We start from the raw sequence: 23322 nt of genomic DNA, 5'->3' as shown, positions 1-23322 counted from the left end.
TATTCACCAACATTTAAGTGGTTATATATATGTATATGTATACATGTGTATGTATATACAATACACATATATGTGTATGTGTGTGTGTGTGTATGTGTGTGTGTGTGTGTGTGTATATATATGTGTGTGTGTGTATGTATGTATGTATGTATATGTATGTATGTATGCACACGTATATCTATGTATATATACATGTACATATATGTGTATAGTACATGTATATATATGCACACGAGCACGCACGCACACGCACACACATATGCATATACACACACATATATAAACATATATACAATACATACTTATACACGCGTACACACACACACATGTACATATACATATAGCGACTTACATGTTGGTGAATGTTGTCTTCAATATTTCTCATTGTCATTAACCTAACCTCTATATACACATATATATGTGTATGTACATGTGTGTGTGTGTGTGTGTGTACACATATACATACATACATATATGTGTGAGTGTACATATGATGTGGATCTTCTTTTGTTCCTTCAAAAATTAAAGTTTGCTTTATTGGTTTTTCTTGTATTTGTACATTTTACATCAAATTAAGTAAGAAATTGAATATCTTTAAATGTCATGGTATAATATGTCACATAGACATGTGTCATGTTGACACATAATGGGTAGTATAAGGGGTAAAAAAATCTTATTATTTGAATTCAATATTAAATTTTAGGTGCATTCCTATGCACAACAACTTAATTTAATATCATGATGTGAATAGGAATGAACCATATGAGTGAACAACAAAATTCTAAAATAATAGAAATATATATAATGAGTATCTCCTACCTCATAATATAAATAACCATAAACTACAAGCAATTACACCTATTCATAAAAAATGAGAAGATTGAGAGAGAAAGGATAGACAATTCTACCTATATTTAAAGTGATGAAAATATCCTACATAGTGTAGCAACATGATATGAATCCATGTGATGTGGTCATGTGATTAATTTCATGCAATGTGGTAATATGATAGTGTTTTACATGATACATGTAATATTATCAACAATGTACATGATGTCATATTGTGACCAATCTTCACATGATGTTGTAATTGAAATGTGGTGGAATAAATGTTCTCTAGCCTAGAAATGCAAACTAGGAACCATTTTCACTTTCTTTTTGTAGCATCCTAAATTGTACACCCTTTATTAGTGTGTCCAATTTCACACTCTTCTAGCCCCTATTTTAGTATTTCTCTTTCCTCTATGCATTATAGGACCTTTATTGTAGTTAATTAATATTTAATTCAATATTATGGGTCTTATTCCACTTGATTGCATCATCACACTCTTATTTGGGCCCTTAATTCTAGTTGTTCCCTTTATCATTTTATGCTGATTTTTCCTTAATCTTGTCCTAATTTCAACTCTCAAAGCATATTTCGCATATCTACGCATCTTGCGCTGAGCCACCGAGCTGGATTTAGAATTAGAATCACAAGGAAAGCCATCACAACTAGGAGTTTTGTCATTAGCCATGAAAAAACAACTTCCATGAGATCATCAATCATAAGCATTTTATCACAGAAAGTTCTTTGGGCCTTTGACAACCGAGAAGGAACAACGGAGAGGCAATCTTGAAGAGCTTTGTCACTTTCCAAAGAAGGGGCCTGAGCAATAAAAACTTTCTCATAATAGCGCACAAAATCCTACAAAATATTTGTTAGCTCAGAGAGCATCATGTGGTCTTCCTTAATGAACTTGATGCCAAGTGAGGAGTAATGAGCTTGAAGGGCTGAAAAAAATTCTTTTGAGACCTGATCCCCACCTTAAGCCAGTGAAGTTTGGCCTTAATCTAAGCACCACGGGCTACATAATTGGCAACAACTTGCTTTTGATGGTGAAGCTTTGTGACCCGAACCTAAAGAGAAGGAGAGAAGGGTTGGTAGACAAATCCTCCATGACATGACAAAGATTGAAAATAGTGGCTTTATATGGCCATCTCCGAAAAATGACAAGTTGCCAGCCATAAATTCTAAGGAAACGAGTTGTGCACTAGATAGCCCCATTCCACCAATCAATCCATCCATGAGACTGAGATGTATGACTTCAAGGTTTCAAACCTGTTGAATGTGAGCCAACGTGGAAGAGTGACTCAACAAAGAAGTGCTGAAAAAATCTAAGTATTACTTTGTGAATAGTACCAACTTGCCAATCAATATTGAATTGAATGAGAAAATGATTTGACAAGGTGATGTTAGGCATAGGCATAACTGGCAGATCATGACAATTTTCAAAAGAACAGAAAGATTGAGTTGTAATCATGGCACGATCAAACAGTTTTAAAATTATGTTAGCCAACCCAAAAATTACTCCACATATGCCAAATATAGTTAGGGTAGCAGCGGTATGTATTAGGGTCATAAAGGACCAATTTATTTCACATGTAAAATCACGCTTCCCGCTCACCAATTGTCTAGCGAAAAGGAATAATACCTTATCAAAAGAAACTTCCACCATATTGAAATTGCCGCACAAAACCCAAGTAGGATGTGGTAGAGAATTTGCAAGCCACCACCACAAACAATATCTCTCAACAACATCATTGGAATCATAAACATTAATGATACCAAAAGAATGGTTGTCAATAGACAAAAGGACCCAAACCACCTGCTGAGTAGGATCTGAACCATCTGTCACGATGCAAGACTACCAACATGGTGCAAGAAAAATAACAACACCTCCTCGACCCGCTTCATGGCTAGAAGCAAAAAACAGGCCAGCTGGCCAAATAACACGACATGCAACATTGAGAAGAAATGAAGAAATTTTAATTTCTTGAAGACAAAGAATATCTAAACCCGGAAATCTCTGCCAAGCATTCCTCATAGCATATTTCCTAGTGGGGTCTATAAGATTATGAACATTCCTTGATAAGAAATTCATGAATAAATTTCTTGCATGTTATCCTCATCCTCAAGAGAGGAGAAACTATTATGTGAGACCAGAGTGTGGAACTCTTTGTTTTTCAAGAGCACGGCCACCATCCACATCGTGCCCACAAGGGTTGCGTGAGTGATAGAGAGTAGTGGGTTGACCTGAAATTGCCGCCACTGGGAGAGGGGTGTGAACCCACATAGAGAAAGCAACACTAACACCAGTCAAATCCTTCCCCTAATAAACATGGTTTGAAACAGTAAACTAAGGTTATGGTTGGGGCTGAGGCTATGCATGTGACTACCATGGCTGCAATTATGGTTACAACTAGGGTTGAGAAGCAATTACAGTCGATTATTTTTAAGAACTCACATTACGCTTCCCTTTACAACCAACAGTAGTCCAATGCTCATCAAATTTGGTGGGATTTGAAGGCTAAGATTACTCAAGCTCCTTTGGAGAAAACTTTGCCTTAGGGGAAACCAAAGGGTAGTCCTTAATCTTAGGTTCCAAAGATTGACAACGAAAACAAGTATTCGACAAGTTCAAACAAAGCACCTTCTGGGTGTGACAAAGACCACCAATCTGGATATCAATAGTATCTTTGAGATCACGAGCAAGATCGATCACAACACATACCCTCTGTTTAGGGCATGCACGATAAAAATGGTAAAACTCAACACAAACCACCTTCCCAAGGGATTAAGCAATGACTTGTAAAAATGACTAGCAAGGTAAAGGGAGGCTTGGAAATTCAATCCAGACATGGACCTTGAGTTTCTTTTCATCTGAAACAGATAACTCACACAACCATGGCTAAAAGATAAGAAAAATGATTGGTCATACCAAGGCATATGCTGAAGAACAACTTGGATGTATACGGTTGGACTCAGCAAAACAAAACAATTTTTTTTTTTAATAAGATTTTGGACACTGTTAAGGTGGACCCCATGAGGGGCCCAAGACTTAGAAACCCATTCATGAAGCATACTTTCAAGTGGAACCCTCCCTACAAAATATCCTATTAAAGTAAATTGCTCAAGCCATTGGCATGCACTATCAAAAACCTGAACAGACAAAATAACATCAGGGGTACCAGAAAACGTACCTTGTGAAAAACCTTGGGAACAAATTTCTTGGATCATTTGTTTGGGGGTGCCACGGTTGCCCGATGACAAAATTCCAAAACCAGCATCAATTGTTGGGTTGACATCGGTCGAGGCCATCATAAAACACTAATTCCCACAATAAATGTAGTATGACAACAGACACAACACAAATTATAGGTAGTCAGAGATTACTTTAGTGGCAAATATTCGCCAATGGTGAATTTTTCACGTCGGTGACCTGGGAAATGGCGAATATTGTGTACCGACTGGGGGTGGTCATGTCGCCAGAACATTATCAATTTCCATCAAATTCACGGCCTGATCGCCATATGTTGTATGTAATTAAATGTTTCTATGCGAGGATTTTGCCAATACAATATATGATGGACACACGGTAAATTTAATTTTTTTGCCTACACTCTTCAAGGTTGCCTTAATAGACGACCATAATTCGCCTATAGGCATATGAAGATTTGTTATCCAGGACGACCCAATTTTCCTGGCATTTTGCCGACGCGTGTCTCCATTCACCCCAACTTTTTCCAACTATATTGTATTTGACAATTATTTGGACGACCCATAATCGCCTCGAAAATTACATAAGTCATGTTATAGTTACACAAGATTCACCAAATATTTTTATACCATATAAAATTCCTGCAGAATTTACCATATAAGGATTGGTATAAATACATTCAAAGATCAGATCTCTCTTTACACAAGCTGGTGGGTTCTAGACTCTCAATTTTGATCAATAGCGAAGTTTCAAACCAAAGAAAATCATTGTTGTTGACTGCATTGGTGACCTAAAGGTGAGCGATCATATTTTTGATACATGTTATAATATTATTCTAGAATTTATCTATATTTGTTTGCACTATTGAGCTCATTCTTATTCAGTGGGGACCCGTTAGTGCCAAGTGGTCATCTGGGAGATTCAGACCTTAGACATCTCGATTGTAGGTCGTAGGGCCAATGAAACATATCTTATACTTTATAGTCTATTATTGCTTCTTCAATAAATTGATATTTTTTTAGCAGCCTCGTTGGAGATGTCGAATAGGAAGAAGGGTAGGAAACCTGAATGTGGGGAAGGCCATGAGAGACCAACAAAAAGCAGAACATTGTCTTCGTACTTTTTCTTTGGAAAAGATTGTGGTGAAAATAAGGAAGGTACATCATCACAAGTACAAGTACAAAATTCATAACCTACACCGCATGTTGAAGACGATGGCGAACCTGATATCTCAAATTAGGATGATCTTGAAGAAGATTATCTGGTAGATACCCAAGTTAGTTGGAATGATATAATCGAATTGGGTGATATGCAATTGATGATAATGCACGGAAGGGGAAAAGAAAAGCCAAATAAAAAATGGATCAATCACAATAAAAAAAGGATCCGGAGTGGGATATGTTAGTGAGGAATTTTCAAATTAATTGGGCATCAAAGTATCCATTCATTGAACCAATGGAGAATCCAATTGAAGGCGAGCCTCCAATAGAATGCAGGTGTAAGATTTGCACTTGGAAACATAACAAGGAAATTAGGTTGCAACTAAAATTTGACACCATAGAAAAGCATACGGGTAAAGTTTATGAAAAACAAATGATAGACGGAGTTGAAAAATCAGTGATAAGATGGAAAAGAAAGGAGGAATGTAAGCATGTGAGGAATGTCGAAGAGTATTATTTTCACGAGAAAATATAGACGAAGCCTGCTGAAGTTAAAGGTTCTATTGAAGCTAGTTTTGGAAAAGCAATGCAAATAGAACAACTAGGAAAAGTTGTTCAGTTAAGCATTGTTTTTTTATATTTTGAGCAGAGGGCGTGCTATCACAGAATTCCCATCAATTAGTGGTTTATTACACTTTTTGAAAGTTCCTAACTATCCTAATAGACACTGGTCAGTAAATAGTGGATGGGAATGGGAAAGTTGTCTTGCTGAGGTTGAAAAAGAAGATGTAAAGGAGAAAATAAGAGAGTCAAACTTTATTGCATTTTCTTTAGATGAAGTTACAATAGTAGACAATACTTCATGGGTATGCATGCATGTGTATACTGTACAGAATCATGCCTACCAACCTCAGCTACTATCTGTTTATAAAATGAAAGAGAATGCGACAACGAAAAAAAATTATTTCAACTAGTAAAGATAAGTTTAATTGAATATGGAGTTATGGATGACATGACGGTTGCCAAAAAATTGGTGTGTGTTGGAACAAATGGAGCTTCAATAATGCAAGGTCACAGGAATGGTCTTTGTACAAAGATTGAAACTTCATTTGCACTGTACATTACTACAATTCACTGCATGGCTCACATAATGAATCTAGCTTTTGGAATTGTGAGCAAGTATGCTTCGGTAAAAAAAATTGAAATTTTAATCAAAGAGCTCTACTCACACTTCTATCGAAGTCCTAAGCGATTTATGGAATTTCAACACTTTGCTGATGGAATAATTGATGGGTTTTGGCATTTTGAGTTTTTTGGTATTTTGCATAAAGATTGCATTAATGATATGTTGTCATTGATGTCAATTGAACCAATAATGGTATTCATGTTATTGTTGATATTGTTGTTTTTGATATTGGCTAGTAACCGGTAAGAAGAGCTTTGTGGAAGATGTTGTAAACTGGTATGTAAAGTTTGTGAGTTGAATCGATGAACCGGTGTAAAGGGTTAAACCTTTCTATGTAATGTAAACGGTAAACCCTATTAGTTGTTAAACCCTAACCGATCAAGTTTGATGGTTTATTATCTGATAAGTGGTAATGATGGAGACATGTGTGATCATTGAATGAGGATATGCTAAAATTGTTTTGGCACGTTTGTTTTTTGTCTAGGGAAGGAACAAAGTGGATTGCATCTAATGCACAATGAGTGATGAGTTACAAATGTTGGCATTTCAATAAGGATATTGAGAAGGTTGTTGATGATTATGGATAAAACTGATTAAGGATGTTTACTGTCTTGATATTATTATTTTGTCATTGATGTCAAGAAATTGATTTTCTAATTCAGTATGATCTTGCCATATCTTGAGAAGTATGATTTGATGAGTATAAAGATGTCGGTAAAAGACACAGAAAGAATATGATGGATAAGGGGAGAAATAAGTTATTCAATGGGCAACTATTACCAAGTTAGACAATGATGAGATCATGATGATTAGATTGTTTTGATATCCTACATATGTTATTGATTGAAAGGTTAATACTATACTATGTTACCAAGCAAAGAACCTAGTCAGTAAACCCTAAGGTTATCGCTATCGGTTAATGAAGGCAGAATGTCTACCGAGTGAAGTTTAGTATTTATCGAGTTGCAACCAAATAATAACAGAATGCATTGAATGAATAAAAGCATTGTTTAATGAAGGAAGCTGATGAGTTGCCTATGATTAAATGATTGATATGTCATGAATGAAGTTTGTTAAAGAATCTATGGCAAAGGATAATCGGCAGGAAGATCTACAGCTCAGATTGAACCGCAATACCCTAGCACAAGTTCCAAGAAATATATGCAAGTTCCAAGGCGGGGTAAAATGTTTTCAGATCTAAGGATACATTGAACCTGGTCAAAGTTTGAAAATCTGATGGCTATGATTGATCATGAGAAATGTGATCAAGGAGATAAAGCGGTTGGCGAATTATTTATAAATAGGGAACTGTTGATAAACAATGTATGCGGGAAGTGTATGCACAGGGATGCTACATAGTGATTACCAGGCACAGAAGCTTGAAGATCTGTTTTGAATAACAGAGTATAGAGCCCAACATATGGGCAAGATTAGTTCTATGTCTATATTGTATTGAGCAAATAAGAATCTGCTTTAGCATTTTAGATGTGAAGTTGTAGATAGATTTTTATTACTGTTATTTTGTGAAGTGACAGAAAATATCTTAACCGAATGGACTTAACAGTCTTATTTGTAAAACCCTCTAGCAAGGTGACATTCTGATTGAGTGTTTGAAATCCTTTAACAAGGTCACTTCTAACAAGGTGAAGATCCTAACAGATCTTAGGGAAATCCCTTAACCGGGTCACATCTAGCAATGTGTTTGTAATCTTTAACAGGATTTGCTTTTAACCGAGCATACTCTAGAAGAGTATATTTCTTAGTGGGTCCGAAATCCCACAGTGGTTTTTCCCTATTTGGGTTTCCACGTTAAATCTAGTGTTATGAGTGTTATGATGTTTATATGCTTTTGAGTTTACATGTTTAGTAGTTCTGGTTATATTACTAAAGTATATGTTACCGAGGTTGAATCTGATGTTTTTATGGAAGATTAAGTTTGTATGATTCACCCCACCCCCCCCTCTCATCTTATTAGCTTGGCATCTATACTTATCTTTAAGTATCAGAACTATCAATTGGTATCAGAGCTTTGGACTCTGGAAGGAAAAGTTTACAAGTACTTGAGGAAAAGATGCAAAGATGTATAAGAGGGATGCACCGAAGCTGAACAAGTCAAGTTTCTCTATATGGCAAAAAAGGATGAAGCTGCACCTATCAAGAGTTGGAGAATATGTTGTATATTATATGGAGAATGATTTCATCACACGGAGCACCTATCCATTGACAATGGAAGAGATAAAGGCAAAGCAAGAACATATTCAAGCAATGATTGAAATAACATCTGCATTGACCGATTCAGAGTTTAATGATCTAGAAGGCTGCAATGATGCAAAGGTAATGTGGGACAAGCTCATATCTGTGTATGGTGGAGATGAAAATGTTCAAAGAGCAAAAGTGGATAGTCTAAGAGGACAACTTGAATCTATGAGGATGAATGAAGGTGAGAACATAACCCAGTACAGTACAAGACTAAAGGAGATTGTCAATCAAATCAAAGGAGCAGGTGGAACTATTGAAGAAAAGGATATAACAAGTAAGTTGTTTAGAACCCTTCTACCGGCTTATGCAATCCGAGTCTCTGCAATCAATGAATTGAGGTCTATACCTAATATGTCAGTTTCTTTAGATGCTACTATTGGTAAGCTACATGCATTTGAGTTAAGTAACTTTGATAACAGTGGGTCATCGGTAAACAAAGTTGAATCTGCATTTAGTTCTCTTCATATTGGTGAATCTAATGATTACAATGATAGAATGAGTTACACTAAAGGGGATCACAGTGGAGCAAGTGAAAGATTCCACAAGAACATGGAGGAAGTACACAAACTGTATGAGGAAATCAGAAAGGAAGAAGAGTTTGAAGCACTATTAGCTAGAAGGTTACCGAGAGGCAAAGGTAAGTATAAAGGAAAACTACCTTTGAAAAGTTTAAATTGTGATAAGATAGGACATATGGCTTCTAACTGTCCTGACAAAGATTCTACTGAAAAGAGAGATTACCGAGATGAGAGACAGAAAGATAATCATTACAGAAGACACTGAGACTTCAGAAGAAGAGATAGAAAGTCATGCTTAATAGCTGATGAGGAATCCAATGATGATAAATCAGATGAAACTGATACAGAGGAAGTAGTTTATGTGGCTATCAAAGATGGATCAGATGAAGAAAGGTATGAAGAAAAAGCCCTAATATCTCACATAAATATTAATGGTTCTTGGATCATATATAGTGGATGCTCACATCACATGACAGGTGATAAACACAAGTTTGTTATGTTAGAAGACTATGATGGAGGCTATGTAAGATTTGGTAATGAGGCACCATGTCCGGTAAGAGGTAAAGGATCCATAACACTTCTTGACAATGCAAGATGCAATGATGTTTATTGGGTTGAGGGTTTGAAATACAATTTGTTGAGTGTAGCACAGCTAAACAATACAGGATACGGAATAGAATTTCAGAAAGGAATTGTCAAAGTTCATGACAAGCATGGAAAGTTAGCTACTACCGGGACACAAACAAAAGGTAACATATTTCACCTTGACTCAACTCGGAATAAATGTCTGTATGCAAAGATAGATGATACCTGGTTATGGCATAAAAGGTTTTGTCATGTAAATTTTGATAGTCTGATCAAAATAAGCAAGAAGCACCGAGTAAGAGGTCTACCGAGTCTTGAAAAACCTGAGAATGCTATGTGCCGAGGATGTCAGATGGGTAAAATGACAAGATAAAGCTTTACAAGTAAGTCCTACACCTCCAAGGGAATTTTAGATCTTGTGCACACTTATCTTTGTGGTCCTGTGAAAGTTCAAAGTTATTATGGTGATAAATATTTCATATTATTTGTGGATGATTACTCAAGGATGATGTCAATAATGTTTTTAAAAGAAAAATCAGAAGCTTTTCAAATGTTTAAATGGTACAAGGCAAGAGATGAAATTGAAACAGGAAGACAACTGAAATGTCTTAGATCAGATAGAGGAGGAGAGTTCACATCTGATGAGTTCAACTTATTCTGCAATGATCATGGTATAAAAAGACAAGTCTCTGCACCAAGAACTCCACAACAAAATGGAATTGTTGAGAGAAGAAACAGATCTATTGTGGATTGTGCCAGAACCCTGATGATTGAAAAGAAAGTGCCACAAACTTTTTGGAGAGAAGCAATAAGAATAGCAGTTTACACCCTGAACCGAGTACAACTGAAGAAAGGTACTTTGAAGACACCATATGAAATCTGGTATGACAAGAAACCTAATGTAAGTTATTTTAAAATCTTTGGAAGTAGATGCTATGTACACAAGGATGATAGAAATGGCAAGTTTGATCAGAAAAGTGAAGAAGGAACATTTCTTGGTTATTCTTCTAGAAGTAAAGCATTTAAATGTCTAATCAAATCATCTAACAAAATAGTAGAAAGTGCAAATGTGAAAATTGATGAATTTGCAGAAAGAAATGATGAAGGAAATTCCAAGGAACTAGAAGATTATGATGAATTTGTCTATGTTCAACCGATAAGTCCTACCGAGAAAATGACAGAAGGAAATGAAGAGAATATCCAGTTACCGAGTGATGAAGAAGATCATACAAAACCTACCGAGCCTGTATTAGCCAAATATGTCAGAAGACATCATGCACCAAGTTAGATTATAGGAGATAAGGATTATCCAGTGATGACAAGGAACAAACTGAGACAAAACACATGTCTGATATCTGAATTTGAACCGAGAATAGTGAAAGAGGCATTTAACAGTGAAGATTGGATAAATGCTATGACAGAAGAGATTGATCAAATCAAGAAGAATGACACATGGACACTGGTCCCAAGACCAAAGGACAAAAATGTAATCGGTACAAAATGGATTTTCAGAAATAAGCTCAATGAAAAAGGAGTGGTCATTCGAAATAAAGCAAGACTAGTTTGCAAAGGTTATGCCCAAGAAGAAGGAATTGATTATGGTGAGACTTTTGCACCTATAGCAAGAATTGAAGGAGTAAGAACATTGTTGGCATATGCTACTTACAAGAATTTCAAGGTATATCAAATGGATGTCAAATCTGCATTTCTGAATGGTATATTAGAAGAAGAAGTTTTTATTGAACAACCTGAAGGATTTGCTAAAGACAATAATAAAGATCAGGTATGTAAATTGAACAAAGCTTTATTTCGTCTGAAACAAGCACCTAGAGCATGGTATGAAAGTTTGCAGTCTTATTTAATCAAGATTGGTTTTATAAGAACAAGTGAAAACAACAATATTTACATGAAGAATGATGAAAATGGAATACTGATCTCAGCCATATTTGTTGATGATATTATATTTTGTGGGAATGACTCTCTATGTAAGAACTTTGGAAATGAAATGAGCAAAGAATTTGAGATGTCATTAATTGGTGAGATAAAGTATTTTATAGGTTTACAGATACTACAAATGAAAGATGAGATTTTCATTACTCAATCCAGGTACATAAAGGAAATCTTGAAGAAATTTGGAATGGAGGATTCAAAACCAGTAAGTACTCCTATGACTACCAACTCTAAACTATCAAAGAATGATGAAACTGCATCTATTGATGAGACACTTTATCGATCCATGATTGGAAAGTTGCAATATGTTGTTCACAGCAGGCCAGACATAGCACATGCAGTAGGTATAGTTGCAAGATTCTCTGTAGATCCTAAGGAAACACACATGACAGCAATCAAGAGAATTTTTAGATACTTAAAAGGCACTGAGGATTATGGCTTAGTATATCAGAAAAGAAATGATTTTGATTTAAAAGTTTATATTGATGCTGATTGGGTAGGCAACATTGATGACAGAAAAAGCACAAGTGGAGGAGCTTTCTTTTTAGGAGAAAGACTAGTGAGTTGGCTTAGCAAGAAATAAGGATGTGTTTCACAGTCAACAGCAGAAGCTGAATGCGTTGTTGTAGCATTGAATTGTACCAACATAGCATGGATCAAACAACTGTTGGAAGGTATAAATAAAAAATTTATCGAGCTAGTAACTATATTCTATGACAATACTAGTGCCATTAACATTTCAAAGAATCCTGTTATGCACTCTAAGACAAAGCACATCTCTATCAAATATCATTATCTTAGAGAAGAAGCTCAAGAGAATAAAGTGGTGTTGGAGTATGTTAGCACAAAGGAACAAATAGCAGATATCTTCACCAAGCCACTACCAACAGACACTTTTGAGTATCTCGGAAGTAAGTTAGGGGTCTTACCCCTATCTTCTACTCACTGACTGAGTTCGGTGAAAGCATCAATTCAATGACTCTACAGAATATCTTTTAGGAGTTGATGCTGATTTACACACTTTAGGATGTTTTCTAAAGGTGTGCAGGAAACAATACAGGAAATAATACAGGGAACAAGAATTGAAGACATAATGCTCTGACCGAGACTAAGTTGACACATAACAACAGGAAATCACTTCATACAGGAAGAATTTATGTTTTAGTTCTTTACTTTTTGGCATTGTTGTCAAAGGGGGAGAAGATAGAAGAGAAGAGGAGAAGACTGAAGAAGAGGAGAAGACTAATGTATGGGGGAGAATTCTGATGACAGGGGGAGAGCATTTCAGCATTTCAGAATATCACAGCAATCCGAATCAACTAGGTCAAATCAATTGGTTTTGCCATCAATGCCAAAGGGGGAGATTGTTGATATTTGGCATTATAACAAACAAGGAAAGATTGTTGGCATTTCTATAAGGATATTGAGAAGATTGTTGATGATTATGGATAAAATTGATTAAGGATGTTTACTATCTTAATATTATTATTTTGTCATTAATATCAAGAAATTGATTTTCTAATTCAGTATGATGCTGCCATATCTTGAGAAGTATGATTTGATGAGTATAAAGATGTCAGTAAAAGGAACAGAAAGAATATGATGGATAAGGGGAGAAATAAGTTATTCAATGGGCAACTATTACCGAGTTAGACAATGATGAGATCATGATGATTAGATTGTTTTGATACCCTACATATGTTATTGATTGAAAGGTTAATACTATACTATGTTACCGAGCAAAGAACCTAACTGGTAAACCCTAAGGAACCTAGTCGGCAAACCCTAAGGTTATCGCTATCGGTTAATGAAGGCAGAATGTCTACCGAGTGAAGTTTAGTATTTACCGAGTTGCAACCGAGTAATAACAGAATGCATTGAATGAATAAAAGCATTATTTAATGAAGGAAGCTGATGAGATAGCTATGATTAAATGATTGGTATGTCGTCAATGAAGTTTGTTAAAGAATCTATGGCAAAGGATAATTGACAAGAAGATCTACAGCTCAGATTGAACCGCAATACCCTAGCACAAGTTCCAAGAAATATATGCAAGTTCCAAGGCAGGGTAAAACATTTTCAGACCTAAGGATACACTGAACCTGGTCAAAGTTTGAAGATCTGATGGCTATGATTGATCACATGGGAAATGTGATCAAGGAGATTAAGCAGTTGGTGAATTGTTTATAAATAGCGAACTGTTGATAAACAATGTATGCGGGCAAGTGTATGCACAAGGATGCTACATAGTGATTACTAAGCACAGAAGCTTGAAGATCTATTTTGAATAACAGAGTATAAAGCCCAGCAGATGGACAAGATTAGTTCTATGTCTATATTGTATTGAGCAAATAAGAATCTACTTTAGCATTTTAGATGTGAAGTTGCAGATAGATTTTTATTACTGTTATTTTGTGAAGTGACAGAAAATCTCTTATCCGAGTGGACTTAACAGTCTTATTTGTAAAACCCTCTAGCAAGGTGACATTCTGATTGAGTGTTGGAAATCCTTTAACAAGGTCACTTCTAACAAGGTGAAGATCCTAACAGATCTGAGGGAAATCCCTTAACCGGGTCACATCTAGCAATGTGTTTGTAATCTTTAACAGGATTTGCTTTTAACCAAGCATACTCTAGAAGAGTATATTTCTTAGTGGGTCCAAAATCCCATAGTGGTTTTTCCCTATTTGGGTTTCCATGTTAAATCTGGTGTTATGAGTGTTATGATGTTTATATGCTTTTGAGTTTGCATGTTTAGCAGTTTTGGTTATATTACTAAAGTATATGTTACCAAGGTTGAATCTGATGTTTTTATGGAAGATTAAGTTTGTATGATTCACCCCCCCCCCCTCTCATCTTATTAGCTTGGCATCTGTACTTATCTTTAAGTATCAAAACTATCAACAAAGTCCGATGAAGCTGTGATGATGGAGCAGTTGGAAGTTTCTTGAAGAATGTGAAGAGATTGTCATGATTTCTAAAGGTCAAGATTGTACTGACTTGTTTGTAATCTCAATGATGAGAATTAGGTTTTTGTTGTGTTACCGACCTAACTGATTTCTATTTAAGGTCGATGAAGTTGTTTGTAAAGGTTGTTGGCAAGATTGATGAAAACATGTTGAGTGTGTAGTTGCCTAACCAGTGAATGGATCTACACTTTGAGTGAAGGCAAATTGAAGCTTAGAAGGATATGATCAAGCAAATGTAGTGCTACTCAGACAGATCAAGAAAACCTATTGTTTTCTAACAATTATAGAAGAAGTGAAATCCCTTAACCGGGTAAGCTCTAACAAGCTTGGTTACTCATTAAATCCTCTAACAAGGTGGTCCATTAGCTTGGATTCTTAAATCCTCCAGCGAGGTTACTCCTAACAAGGTATTGTGTTTTTCATCGAGGCATATTTGTAAATCCTTTAACCGAGTGATTCCTAACCGAAATTAATTCTTAACAGGGCTTATTGTAAAGCTTTAACAGGCTTGGATCCTAACAGGGTGAACTTCAGAAGAGTTCAAATAGCTATCCTTGTGAGTCTCATCTCACCGTGGTTTTTACCTATTTGGGTTTTCCATGTATAAACATGTGTGTCAAGCGGTGAATGCTTTTGTGGTTGTGATCTGATTTGTTGATATGGTTAATTTTTTATAAGGCATGTTAAGTAGAAGCATTGAGAGATGAATATGTTGAGTTATGATTAAGCATTGTTGATGTTTACAAGATTGAAGTTGTTTACTGTTAAAGTTGTCATAACAGTTAAACTGGTTGATGTCAAGTATTCTTATGAATATTGATCTTGACTGAGATATGTTTACTTTGTTTGACTGAGTTTGAGTTTGGGAACTTTGTATCAGTTTTTCAATATACTGATTCACCCCCCCACTCTCAGTATTCTACCGGATACTTACACTTTCATCATACCATCAATTGGTATTAGAGCATCTCAGGTCCTCTTAATCTAAACGCCTAACTGCTTGAGGAAAAGATCTTGTAGATCATGATGAAGAAAGAAGGTCCGAAGTTCAACAAAGATAAGTATAGAATATGGAGTGACAGAATGAAGATTCACATTAAGAGTCTTCGTAGTCAGTATTGGGATTATATTGGAAATAAGCATACTACACCAACTGGACCCCTGACTGATGATCAGAAGAAAGAACAACAAGAAAATCACCAGGCATTAGAAGCTATTATCAGTTCCCTGTCTGATGCTAAATATGTAGATGTTCATGGTCTTGAAACTGCATATTAAGTAAGGAAGAAATTAGAAGAGATTTATAGTGGTGATGAACATGTTAGGATTTCCAAAGAGGAGAGTTTAAGAGGAAAGTTTGATGACATGAGAATGTCTGAAGGTGAGAATATTCAGCAGTACGGTCAAAGGATTAAAGAGATAGTTGGTGAGATAAATAGTGTAGGAGGGAAAGTGGAAGATGCCACAGTAATCAGTAAGGTACTGAGAACCCTGATACCGGTCTATGCTATCCAAGTTGCATCTATTCAGGAGCTGAAATCCATTGACAAGACAAAGGTAACTATTAACTCTATTATTGGCAAACTTACTACTTTTTAACTAAATGGCTATGATGGTAGTGTACAGAAATCAAAATCTACATTTAGAGCTTTTGTCTCTAACCCATCTGTGAGAAGAAGTAGAGATATTGGCCATAACTATGAATCTAAATCTAGCAGAGATGCTGAAGATGAAGATAGCTTAGTGGAACTTGAAGCATTGTTGGCAAAATGACTACCTAGAGGAACTAGTAAATATAGAGGTAAGCTACCTTTAAAATGTTTTACATGCAACAAGATTGGTCATATAGCAGCAAATTGCCCTAATGGTGAAAATGAATACAAGAGAGACAAATTTAGGAAATACAAGGGTAAAGGCAAGAGAGATTGTCTTGTAGCTATTAACAGTGGTATTACTGATGAAGAATCTGATGATGATACTAGTGAAGATATTGTGTTTGTAGCTATTAAGGAAGAAATATCAGATTGGAAGGAACTAGTACCCAGAATGGTTAACTCTGATGATTGAATCATTAATAGTGGTTGTTCACATCACATGACCGATGATCGGAGCAAATTTCTTTCCCTAAAGGATTTTGATGGTGGTGTTGTCAGATTTGGCAATGACTCACCCTGTATGGTTAAAGGTAAGGGAATTATTTCTCTTAATGTGAAGAGCAGTGGTGACGATGTCTATTGGGTTGAAGGCCTAAAGCATGATCTTTTAAGTGTGGCACAACTTAATGACAAAGGATACCCACTGGAGTTTAGAAATGGAATGTGCAAAATATTTGACAACAAAGGTGAATTGATTGCAATCAGGAAACAGACCAGAGGTAATCTATTTCATCTAAATCCTAAAGTTAGCAACTGTTTGATTGCAAAAAATGATGATAGTTGGCTTTGGCATAGGAGATTTTGTCATATAAATTTTCACAATATTGTTAAAGTAAGCAAGTCTAAGACAGTAAGAGGTATGCCTCAGCTAGACAAACCGGTTAATGCTCTTTGTAAAGAATGTCAACTAGGAAAGATGACTTCTTCAACTTTTAAGAGCAAGTCCTTAGCAGAGCACTTGTTAGATTTGGTTCATACAGACCTATGTGGACCAATAAGAACAAGAAGCATTCAAGGTGACAAATACTTCATGATCTTCATTGATGATTGTTCAAGGATGATGTGGGTCACATTCTTGAAGGATAAGAATGAAGCTTTTGGTAAATTCAATGAATTCAGAGCCTTAGCTGAGAAAGAGTGTGGCAAAAAGATAAAATGTCTAAGAATGGATCAAGGTGGTGAATTCACTTTTGTGGAGTTCACTAAGTATTGTGATGATAATGTTATCAAGCGGAAGCTTTCTGCACAAGGGACACCATAACAGAATGGTATAGCAGAGAGAAACAATCGGTTAGTGGTTGAAGCTGCTAGGACTATGTTGATACAAGGAGGTGTATCAAAAACATTTTGGAAATAAGCTATAAGTACAACTGTGTACACAATGAATCAAGTTCTGATGAAAAGCGGTAAGGACAAGACCCCATATGAGTACTAGTATGGGAGATCACCTGATGTTAGCTATTTTAAGATATTTGGAAGCAAATGTTTTATTAAAAGAGGTGATTACATAAGCAAGTTTGAAGCTAGGAGTGATGAAGGCATATTTCTTGGCTATTCCACCAAGAGTAAGGCCTATAAATGCTTCAACAACTAGACACACAAAATTGTTGAAAGTGTTGATGTTCATGTAGATGAATGTCCTAAAATTTCAAAAGGAACTAGTTCTAAGAAGAAGGATGAAGATCCTTGCAGTTTTCTTTTGGAACCTGAAACTGTTAAATCAGAAACCAGTAAAGCAAATCCTGATGTACTTGTTCAACTGGAACAAATAAATTTAAAGGAAGATGATAATGAAGAAGCTAAACCTAAAGAGAATGATCATGTTATTCCTAGGTATGTGAGACTTAATCACAGTCCTGAACAGATAATTGGGGATAAGGATGTCGGTGTACTAACTAGAAGGAGAATAAGAGAGAACTCTTGCATGATCTCCACCTTTGAACCTAGAAGTGCTAAGGAGGCATTTGGTGATGATCATTGGGTGAAAGCTATGGAGGAGGAGTTGGACCAAATTGAGAAGAACATCACTTGGACTTGGACCCTAGTACCTTGACCGGTAAACAAGAATGTTATAGGTACTAAATGGGTGTTCAGAAACAAATTAAATGAAGATGGTGTTGTAGTTCACAATAAGGCAAGATTAGTATGCAAAGGTTATGCACAAGAAGGAGAGGATTGTGGAGAAACTTTTGCACCAGTAGAAAGACTGGAAGGTGTTAGAACATTGCTTGCATTTGCAGCTCATAAGAAGTTCAAGGTATACGAGATGGATGTTAAGTTTGCGTTCTTGAATGGGATACTGGAAGAAGAAGTTTATATAGAGCAGCCTGATGGTTATGCACTGACAGATAAGGAAGACATGGTATGTGAATTGCATAAAGCCTTGTATGGATTGAAGCAAGCACCTAGAGCATGGTATGAATGACTTCATACTCATTTGATAAAGATAGGCTTTGCTAGAACCATTGATGACAACAACATTTATCTCAAGTCTGAAGGAGATGAAATACTGGTCAGTGAAGTATTTGTAGATGATATTATATTTGGAGGTAACGATGACATGAGTAATTGTTTTGCAAATGAAATGAAGAATGAATCTGAGATGTCATTAGTAGGGGAAATAAAAAATTTCATAGGCTTACAGATACAGCAGATGAAGAATGGTATTTTCATTACTCAATCCAAGTATGCGAAAGAGGTTTTGAAGACTTTCGGTATGAGTGACTGTAAACTAGTTGGAACCCCAATGGTTACAGGTTGTAAATTGTCCAAGGAAGATGCATCTAAGTCTATAGATGGAAAGGAATACAGGTCAATGATTGGAAAATTACACTATGTTGTTCATAGTCGACCAGATATTGCCCATGCAGTTGGTATTGTTGCTAGATTTCAGAAGAATCCAAAAGAGGCACATATGATGGCAACCAAGAGAATTTTTAGATATCTGAAAGGTACTGTTGACTATGGGTTATGGTATCCATATGGTGGAAATTTTAATTTGAAAGCATACACAGAAGCTGATTGAGCAGGAATATTGATGACCTAAAGAGTACTACCGGTGGAGCATTCTTTCTAGGAGGAAGGCTAGTCTCATGGAGTAGTAAAAAGCAGAGTTGCACTTCACAATCTACCACTGAAGCTGAGTATGTAGCAGCTTATATGAATTGCACGCAAGCTATGTGGATGAGGCACATTTTGGAAGGTTTGAAGATGGAAATATTAGAACCAATAAAGATTTTGTGTGATAATACAAGTGCAATAAACATTTCTAAAAATCCTGTTTTGCATGCAAGGACTAAGCACATTGAATTGAAATATCACTTCTTGAGGGAAAAAGTTCAAAGTAAAGATGTTATCTTGGAGCATGTTTCTACCAAGGAGCATCTTGCAGATATCTTTACCAAACCTCTACCTAAGACCACTTTCGAGTATCTTAGAAGTCAATTGGGGGTTGTCCCTCTTCATGAAGTTAGTTGAGCATGATGCTGATTGCATTAGTCCCTGAACCACTTGCAAAACTTTACATGGATTGATGAAGAAGTGGATGTATTCCACAAGGGGAGCATCAAGTTGCAGAATGATGTTGATGCATAGTGAGAGCAGAATTACATGTTTTACTTTCACTTTGGCATTGTTGTCAAAGGGGAGAAGAATTATGTGTCTAATTAGGTGAACCAGCGATAGGTTGAAGACAGACAGAGTAAGGTGAATACTTGGTAACGTAAACCAGGATTCCTATTCACCAATCTCAACAACAATTAGAGGCATTGATATTTGTATTGCCATCAATGCCAAAGGGGGAGATTGTTGGAATTTTGAGTTTGTTGGTATTTTGCATCAATGATATTTTGTCATTGATGTCAATTGAACCGGTAATGGTATTCATGTTATTGCTGATATTGTTGTTTTTTATATTGGCTAGTAACCGGTAAGTAGAGCTTGTGGAAGATGTTGTAAACCGGTATGTAAAGTTTGTGAGTTGAACCAGTGAACCGGTGTAAAGGGTTAAACCTTTCTATATAATGTAACAGGTAAACCCTATCAATTGTTAAACCCTAACCGATCAAGTTTGATGGTTTATTATTTGATAAGTGGTAATGATGGAGACATGTGTGATCATTGAATGAGGATATGTTCAAATTGTTTTGGCGCATTTGATTTTTGTCTAGGGAAGGAGAAAAGTGGATTGCATCTAATGCACAACGCGTGATGAGTTACAAAGTCCGATGAAGAGGTGATCATGGAGCAGTTGGAAGTTTCTTGAAGAATGTGAAGAGATTGTCATGATTTCTAATGTTCAAAATTGTACCGACTTGTTTGTAATTTCGATGATGAGAATTAGGTTTTTGTTGTGTTACCGACCTAATTGATTTCTATTTAAGGTCGATGAAGTTGTTTGTAAAGGTTGTTGGCAAGATTGATGAAAACCCGTTGAGTGTGTAGTTGCCTAACCAGTGAATGGATCTACACTTTGAGTGAAGGTAGATTGAAGCTTAGAAGGATCTGATCAAGCAAATGTAGTGCTACTCAGACAGATCGAGAAAACCTATTGTTTTCTAACAATTACAGCAGAAGTGAAATCCCTTAACTGGGTAAGCTCTAACAAGCTTGGTTACTCATTAAATCCTCTAACAAGGTGGTCCATTAGCTTGGATTCTTAAATCCTCCAGCGAGGTTACTCCTAACAAGGTATTGTGTTTTTCATCGAGGCATATTTGTAAATCCCTTAACCGAGTGATTCCTAACCGAAATTAATTCTTAACAAGACTTATTGTAAAGCTTTAACAAGCTTGGATCCTAACAGGGTGAACTTTAGAAGAGTTTAAATAGCTATCCTTGTGAGTCTCATCTCACCATGGTTTTTACCTATTTGGGTTTTCCACGTATAAACATTTGTGTCAAGTGGTGAATGCTTTTGTGGTTGTGATCTTATTTGTTGATATGGTTAATTTCTGATAAGACATGTTAAGTAGAAGCATTGAGAGATGAATATGTTGAGTTATGATTAAGCATTGTTGATGTTTACAAGATTGAAGTTGTTTACTGTTAAAGTTGTCATAATAGTCAAACTGGTTGATGTCAAGTATTCTTAGGAATATTGATCTTGACTGAGATATATTTACTTTGTTTGAGTTTGGGAACTTTGTATTAGTTTTTCAATATACTGATTCACCCCCCCTCTCAGTATTATACCGGATACTTACTTTCATCATACCATCAATGGCAACAAGATTATCAAGGATAATGATACTAGATGGATTTCTTTGGATGTTCCAGCGCATCAAGTTTTTTAAGAATATCCATCCTTGATTGGACTATTTCACACAACTCACAACAAATCAAATCAACCTAAATTTCCTGACCTTCTTCGGAGGTTAAGTAATCTAGAGACACTCTTAACTTTAGCAGCTCTTCTGCCCATGCTAGAGGAAATGAGGAATATTTTGAAGGCTTCCCAAAAAAGAGCTTTGTATATTGCAAAATATGCTACGTTACATAAGATGACATGCATGACCCTCGATAATCTCTATCGAAATCAACCAACACTATCTGATGAAAATTTTGTTAAGTGGCAGACACTCACAGATTTGAACAATCGTGATAACTTTTTACAAATTGATGCAAATGGGGAGTTGAGATACCAATGCACTTCTATACCACAATCGACCCTGAGGAACCAGGAAAGCGCCCCAGGAAGCAACTAGCAAGAGTTACAAGGGAATATTTTGACAAGATTGTTGAGTCTGTAACTACTTCTGTGAAGAAAATTGCCTATGATATTTCCTCACAAATTAGAAGTAGATTCCCTCCTGAAAACCTACTCGAAGCCATGTCTATTATTTTTCCTCAATATTGGAGCCTCAACAGTGCAGCTGGTTTTCGAAGTAAGCTACTAACTTTGATAAAACAATTTTGCATATCCAAAGAATTGAATGGAGTAACTATACATGAAATATTAGACGAAACTCTTCTTAGAGAGCAATCATGTCATTTTGCATACACTATGAGGGAACAATATGGCACAATGGAGAACCCCCGCAAAGAAGGATCAGTAACAAGGCTTTGGAAACATATAGCTAAGAACGCAACATTGCGTGATTCAATGCCAGAATATTTGAAGCTTTCTGATTTATGTCTTACCATGATATTGGGTTCGATGGAAGATGAGATAGTTTTTAGTGCTTTGGGGTTCCTAAAATCAAAGCTAAGAAACAAACTAAACAAAAATTTGGATAATTGCTTGAGGCTTTATACATCTAGGTATGATGTCCACACCTTTCCTTACGATAGGGCACTGCAAATCTGGAAGTCCAAATGTGAAAGAAGAGGTTTGGTCAGCACTTCAAACCAAAGTGCCAGTGGGACTATTGACTCATGTACTAGACCTACTGGTAGCATTGAGATGCAGTTCAACGAAGGTATGCAGACTTAGAGTGAAGATAACACAGACACAAATCAAGAAAGCTCTGAATTTGATGAGGATGAATAGAAACTATAAGAGATTGGTATTTATTAATCTTATTACTGTATCTCATCATTCATATTACAAAAGAATATTATTATGGTTGATAACTTGATGATATTTTATGAGTCTCAACTTTTTGCAACTAGAATTTAATATTGATTTGTAATTGTATTTTTCAACTTTCTATTTCCAGATTTAAAATAGCATAATAAAAGACCATAATGTGTTTATTGATACATAGATGTTTATTTAGACATGTTTGAGAACTTATATTTTCATTAATTATTTCAAAATATATCCATATGATACAATTCATTCAATACCCCACTCTGTGTGATTCTCCATGAAAAAATCAATACAAAGTTTCAGAACCCTTTGCAAATGACCCTGAATTCCCTTTTATAGAAACAAGGGAGCAACAACAACTTCAGATCGATTTGCAACATGTGAAGACTCAACATCAAAATCACAAACTCAGTCTTCAGCACAAATTTAGTTTTACATGGCCATCACAGACCAGATTAGCAATTTAAC

Source organism: Cryptomeria japonica, chromosome 3, assembly GCF_030272615.1.
Source record: "Cryptomeria japonica chromosome 3, Sugi_1.0, whole genome shotgun sequence".
Taxonomy (NCBI): Eukaryota; Viridiplantae; Streptophyta; class Pinopsida; order Cupressales; family Cupressaceae; genus Cryptomeria; species Cryptomeria japonica.
Note: the sequence above shows the minus strand (reverse complement) of the source record.